Here is a 7570-nt window from a genome sequence, read left to right on the forward strand (position 1 = left end):
AGAAGTTCCCATTATCATCTCGCAGGTTCGCATTAATAAAACGGCCACAAAGAATATCATTAGTCCACAGGGAGATAATAGATCCCCATGCGGTCCAGTGCAGAGACTATCCTATCTCTCGTTAACTCCACTTTATTGAAGGCCCCTCAATATCCAAAAAGGCTGCCATATTGTTCTTCTTTTGCCGGACGTATATCTCGACCTCTCGTACCACCTCGTTAATGGCCGTCTCCACCGACCTGCCTTAGAGGTATGTGTGTTGTGCCTCATTGAAGTTCTCCTACCTTCAGGTCTATCAGTCTTTCCAGTGTTTTGAATAAAAACGTTGACAGACTAATGGGACGGTAATCCTTCGTCGTGTAGTGGTTTATTTTCCCCGCCTTGGGGATAACGATCACCCTGACCTCCCTTCATGCCAGGCTCGGCCGGAAAATACGTTCTAGCCTGGAAAAGGTGACTCCAAAGAACTCCTGCAGCAGTGCCGGGATAATACCATCAGTTGCGGCCGATTAAAATGACCAAAATGTACGGACTGCCACCACTATCTTCTCCTCGTCAACGATGACCCAAATGTGATCATCCGCCAAGGCCGTATATGTAGAACATATGACGAGAACATCGGAAAGTTTTCAGCTGTACTATACTAAAGGGTGATTTTTTTGAGGTTAGGATTTTCATGCATTAGTATTTGACAGATCACGTGGGATTTCAGACATGGTGTCAAAGAGAAAGATGCTCAGTATGCTTTGACATTTCATCATGAATAGACTTACTAACGAGCAACGCTTGCAAATCATTTTCAGTGAATGGGCCCTAGAAAAGTTGGCAGAAAATCCGCCTTTTTATCGACAAATTTTGTTCAGCGATGAGGCTCATTTCTGGTTGAATGGCTACGTAAATAAGCAAAATTGCCGCATTTGGAGTGAAGAGCAACCAGAAGCCGTTCAAGAACTGCCCATGCATCCCGAAAAATGCACTGTTTGGTGTGGTTTGTACGCTGGTGGAATCATTGGACCGTATTTTTTCAAAGATGCTGTTGGACGCAACGTTACGGTGAATGAACACATTTCGAACCGAACACTGATTTTGGTAATAAAATTCAATGATTTGCAAGCGTTGCTCGTTAGTAAGTCTATTCATGATGAAATGTCAAAGTATACTGAGCATCTCTCTCTTTGACACCATGTCTGAAATCCCACGTGATCTGTCAAATACTAATGCATGAAAATCCTAACCTCAAAAAAATCACCCTTTATGTAAAAGTTTCTGCCCAAAGAGATGTCGCACTGTGGCACGCCGTTCGGACTAGTCTCTCAAAAGAAGGCCCCTTATGATTGAGATTAAAGAGACTGTAGAACATCTTTTGTGTGTGTCCCGCACTATCAGTCTGAAGGAGTTCCACTTTAGGTTCTCATTTCTTTGAGAACTTGTCTTATTTAGCGGATGTGAACATTCACAAGTTGTTGGGCATTTTAAGGCGACATGGATGAGTCAACGGTAAGAGCTAGAAGACATCTTCCTTTTTCTGTTCCTGTGGTATCACAATGGACGAAAACGTCTATGTGCGTCTCATGGCAAACTGCCACTTAAACCTAACATAACTTAACCTTGCCCCTGTTGCTTAATGAAATGTTCATGGGCAATTTTGCATTTGCGATATCTTGATTGCTGATCTCTTCCTGGCCATTCGGAAAGTGCTTCTACATCAGAAGCTCCACCGTCTCCTGAATGCTGCTCGTATAAGTCCCATCCTCCCTACTCTCGGAGTTAAGTGTGATAGGACCCTTCGAGAGCATTTTGGGCAACCTATATGCTTCACCAGTGCTTTCCAATTCTTCATAGAATTTCGCTCAGGAACTCTTAATCGCCTTTCTAATTGACTTTTTAAACCTGCCAAGGACCTGACGATATTCGTTTAAGACCTCTCCTGATCTTATAAAAAAGCATCCTGCTCTGCTCCTTGAGTGCCTTCAGTTCCGGTGATCGTCATGTCTGGCATGTTTTACGCGCTGACATATCTCCAAACAGTCATCCCGTGACAAGATCCATTGCGGCCTCCAGTTCCATTCCGTCCTCCAGAGGCCCTTCTCCACAGGGATTCCTTTTCGCCTTCCTCGTCTCCTTCTTGAACCTCCCTAAAGGCGCACGATATTTGGTCCAGGCCTCTGCCTTGTTCTCTTTCATTGCCTTATAAAAAGCCTCCTGATCTGTCCCTTGCGTTCTTCAGAGGCCCCTCAGCTGGCCACAGCTTCTGCATCTGTTCTCCGCACTTCTCCCAGTTAGTCTTTCTGCGGAGTCTCTATTGTCTCCTCCTTCCCATCTCGTCCTCCCTCCTCAGGGAGCTAGCCGTGCTAGGATCCTTCGATAGCACTTCGGGAAACCTAGATACCTCACCAGTGCTTTCCAATTCTCCACAGAATTTTGCCCAGGAACTCCTATTCGCCTTTCTAATTGACTTTTTGAACCTGTCAAGGCGTTCACGATATTCGTTCAAGGCCTCTACTGCGTTTTTCCTCTTGGCCTTATAAAAAAGTCTCCTGCTCTGCCTTCTGAGTGCCTTTACGGTGACCATCTTGACTGGCTTATTTTACGCGGCGGTACTCATTCGGGACATACCTCCAAAAAGGCCTCGTTCATTTATCCCGTGACAAAACCCACTGCGGGTTCCAGTTTCCTTGCGTCCTCCAGAGGCCCCTCAGGTGGCTTCTGCATCTGTTCTCTGTACTTCTCCCAGTTGGTGTTTTTGTGGTGTCTAAATTGCCTCCTCCTCTCCATCTCATCCTCCCTCGTCAGTAAGCTAGGATAAGCTAGAAGAGCACATTGCGCAACAAAGATGCCTAACCAGTGCTTTCCAATTCTCCACAGAATTTCGCCCACGAACTCCTATCGCCTTTCTAATTGACTTTTTGAACCGGCCAAGGGCCTCACGATATTCGTTCAAGGCCTCTGTTGTGTTCTCTCCATTGGCCTTATAAAAAAGCCACCTGCTCTGCCCCTTGAGTGCCTTCAGTCCCGGTGACCGTCATGTCTAGCTTATTTTATGCTAGACATGTCATGCCGTAACAAGACCCATTGCGGCCTCCAGTTTCCTTCCATTCTTCAGAGTCTCCTCAGGTGGCCCCAGCTTCTGCATCTGTTCTCTGCACTACTCCCAGTTTTTCCTTCTTTGATTTCTGTATTGCCTCCTCCTCCCCATCACGTACTCCCCCTTAGGGAGCTAAGCGTGCTAGGATCCTTCGAGAGCACATTGCGCAACAAAGATGCCTCCCCCGTGCTTTCCAATTCTCCACAGTACTTCGCCCAGGACTTTGCCTTTCTAATTGACTTTTTGAACCTGCCAAGGACCTCATATTCGTTCAAGGCCACTGTTTCCTGCTCTGCCTCGTGAGTGCCTTCCTTTTCGGCGACCACCTCCAAAAAGGCCTCGTTCAGTCATCCCAACCCATTGCGGCCTCCAGTTCCCTTGCGTCCTCCAAAGGCCCCCCAGGTGGCTTCCGTATCTGTTCTCTACACTTCTCCCACTTTGCCCTTCAATGGTGTCTGTATTTTCTCCCCCATTTCTTCTTTCCTCCTCGGGGAGCTAGGCGTGCTTGTATCCTTCGAGAGCACATTAGCCAACATAGATGACTCAACAGTGCTTTCCATTTCTCCACAAAATTTCGCCCAGGAACTCTTCTTCGATTTTCTAATTGACTTTTTGAACCTGCCAAGGCCCTCACGATATTCTTTCAAGGCCTCGCTGTGTTCTCTCTCTTGGCCTTATAAAAAAGCCTCCCGCTCTGCCCCTAAGTGCCTTCAGTTCCGATGACCATCATGTTTGACTTGTTTTACGCAGCAAAACGAGTACCGGAACATTCCTCCAAAACGGCCTTATTTATACAGTCATCCCGTGACAAGACCCACTGCGGCCTCCAGTTTCTCTAAAGACAAAATTTCTATGAAATTTTCTCTAAAGACAAGATTCCTATGAAATTTTCTCTAAACACAAGATTTCTATGAAATTTTTCCTAAATACAAAATTTCTATGAAATTTTTCCTAGACAAAATTTCTATGAAATTTTTCCTAGACAAAATTTCTATGAAATTTTTCCTAAAAACAAAATCTCTATGAAATTTTCTCTAAAGAAAAAATTTCTATGAAATTTTCTCAAAAGAAAAAATTTCTATGAAATTTTCTCTAAAGAAAAAATTTCATAGAAATTTCATAGAAATTTTTTCTTTAGAGAAAATTTCATAGAAATTTTTTCTTTAGAGAAAATTTCATAGAAATTTTTTCTTTAGAGAAAATATCATAGAAATTTTTTCTTTAGAGAAAATTTCATAGAAATTTTTTCTTTACAGAAAATTTCATAGAAATTTTTTCTTTACAGAAAATTTCATAGAAATTTTTTCTTTAGAGAAAATTTCATAGAAATTTTTTCTTTACAGAAAATTTCATAGAAATTTTTTCTTTAGAGAAAATTTCATAGAAATTTTTTCTTTAGAGAAAATTTCAAAGAAATTTTTTCTTTAGAGAAAATTTCATAGAAATTTTTTCTTTAGAGAAAATTTCATAGAAATTTTTTTTTAGAGAAAATTTCATAGAAATTTTTTCTTTAGAGAAAATTTCATAGAAATTTTTTCTTTAGAGAAAATTTCATAGAAATTTTTTCTTTAGAGAAAATTTCATAGAAATTTTTTCTTTAGAGAAAATTTCATAGAAATTTTTTCTTTAGAGAAAATTTCATAGAAATTTTTTCTTTAGAGAAAATTTCATAGAAATTTTTTCTTTAGAGAAAATTTCATAGAAATTTTTTCTTTAGAGAAAATTTCATAGAAATTTTTTCTTTAGAGAAAATTTCATAGAAATTTTTTCTTTAGAGAAAATTTCATAGAAATTTTTTCTTTAGAGAAAATTTCATAGAAATTTTTTTCTTTAGAGAAAATTTCATAGAAATTTTGTCTTTAGGAAAAATTTCATAGAAATTTTGTCTAGGAAAAATTTCTATGAAATTTTTTTTCTTTAGAGAAAATTTCATAGAAATTTTTTTCTTTAGAGAAAATTTCATAGAAATTTTGTCTTTAGGAAAAATTTCATAGAAAGAAAAAATTTCTATGAAATTTTCTCTAAAGAAAAAATTTCTATGAAATTTTCTCTAAAGAAAAAATTTCTATGAAATTTTCTCTAAAGAAAAAATTTCTATGAAATTTTCTCTAAAGAAAAAATTTCTATGAAATTTTCTCTAAAGAAAAAATTTCTATGAAATTTTCTCTAAAGACAAAATTTCTATGAAATTTTCTCTAAAGACAAAATTTCTATGAAATTTTGCCTAGACAAAATCTCTATGAAATTTTCTCTTACGACAAAATTTATATGAAATTTTCTCTTACGACAAAATTTATATGAAATTTTTCCTAAAGACATAATTTCTATGAAATTTTTCTTAAAGACAAAATTCCTATGAAATTTTTCATAACAAAATATCTAAAGGCAAAATTTCTATGAAATTTTCTCTAAAGACAAAATTTCTATGAAATTTTTCCTAAACACAAAATTTCTATGAAATTTTTCCTTAAGACGAAATTCTATGAAATTTTTCCTAAATACAAAATTTCTTTGAAATTTTTCATAACAACAAAATATCTATGATATATTCTCTAGAGGCAAAATTTTTATGAAATTTTCTCTATAGACAAAATTTCTAAGAAATTTAAAAAAAAAAAAATTTTTTTCAATTAGGAAGTTTTTTTTTTGCTTGTTATAGTTTTTTTCTTTGGCAACCCTAAGTGACGTATTATTAGATGTATGCCACCAGAGCAAGTGTGGGTTTACATTCACCTCCTTCCTGTTGACACAGTTTTCATTGAATAGGAAAACATTCATACACTCTTCTTTTTTCACCTGCTCATCACGCACAACCAAACTGAGGAATATACGATGATGGATTAAAAAGTTAGACGAAAGCTGAAAATAATTGTAAATAACTTTGCTAAGATGATTTTCGCAAGCTCCTAGAGTAATTTTCATGTTGTAAACTCTCTATTGCCCACCTCGTATGTTTGCTTCGAATTTATTACCTCTAACTGTGGGGACTGTTTAGCAGTGGTGTATGGGTTAATATGTGCCTTTAATAAACCAGAGTGGCTTTTATGTGGCATTTGGTCTGTCACCAGCCAATGTAAGTGTTTGCTTTTCCCATAGCGCTAAATCACTTTTATTCGGTTATAAACAAGAGTTTTGCACTAAATCGCAAAATAACATAACCGCAAATAAAGCCACAAAGATGTGTAAAAACGTAGACAATGGTTATTAGGGTGTAACGAAAGTGAACTCATCTTCAAAAAAAGGGTTATTCGAACTACTTCATGTATATGGTCTTGCTGTTTTGTTTTAAACGTTGAGTGAAACTATTTTTCTTTTTTGGATTCTGACCAACTTTTTCATTGATTGATAAACAAATGTCTTCCCAAACCTCTAAAAATTGCCCAGTCCATCCTAATACATATCACTAGCAGAGCAATGTTGACAAATCCTTTATTGTTTCCAATATAATTGCGGTCTTGGTCATCCCCTTCTTAATCCTCCGTCTTTTGTAGTTTGACTTTATTCATGGTGACGAAGCTTTTGTTATCGTTGTTGCTGCTGTTGAGGTTGTTAATTTGCTTGTAAAGTAGTCCTTAATCAGACTTAACCGACAGCAGATGTGTCACAGTTGGTTACATCAAGCCAATGCCTCAGTGGTCGTGGCCAGAGTTTATTGAGTTAATAACCAAATGAGAATATAACATTAACGTAATTTTCCGGACGCCTCCTTAAGGGCCCAAAACAAATTATGTAAATTGCTTACAAATTGCAGAAAGGCAAAGACAATGGGTATGAAGTAATGTTCGCACATTTTGGTATGACTGAGGTTTGAAACTTTTGTCCTTGAGACCATTAAATGAATTGGTAAAAAGGAAGCGCGAACAAATTAATTGAAATTCGGAAGCCATGATCAACCTTTAGTATTTTTGGTTGAATGTGAGTTGCATTTGTTAAAATAAAGGAATACAAGGAAATAACAACGGATTAAGTTCAGCTAAGGCGAACTTTGAATACCCATGAATACCCATTTTAGTCTTCCCGGTTTGCGTGTACCACCCTGTTTGCATTCAAAAGACTTCTTTGCTGGGGCTTCTTAATCCTAGCTGACAACATAACCTAGCCAACGCAGCCTTGTATTTTAATGCGTGTAACTATGCTATCGTCGTCATACAGCTCATACAGCTCGTGGTTCATAAGTCGCTTATATTCTCCATTAACGCAAACTGGTCCATATGTTTTACGAAGAATCTTTCTCTCAAATACTCCAAGCACTGCCTCATCTGCTTTCACAAGTACTCATGCTGCAGAACCATATAACAGCACGGGTAGTATCAATGTCTTGTATAGTGTAATTTTCGTCTGTCGAGAGGTGGCCTCGTTTCTAAACTGCTTATTTAGTCCAAAGTAGTATCTGGTTGCCAGTATTATTCTTCGCTTAATCTCAAAACTGGTATCATTCGTTTCGGTTACGGCGGTGCCGGGGTAGATAAAGTTACTGACTGTCTC

This window comes from Stomoxys calcitrans, chromosome 5 (assembly GCF_963082655.1).
Source record: "Stomoxys calcitrans chromosome 5, idStoCalc2.1, whole genome shotgun sequence".
In the NCBI taxonomy this organism is placed as follows: domain Eukaryota; kingdom Metazoa; phylum Arthropoda; class Insecta; order Diptera; family Muscidae; genus Stomoxys; species Stomoxys calcitrans.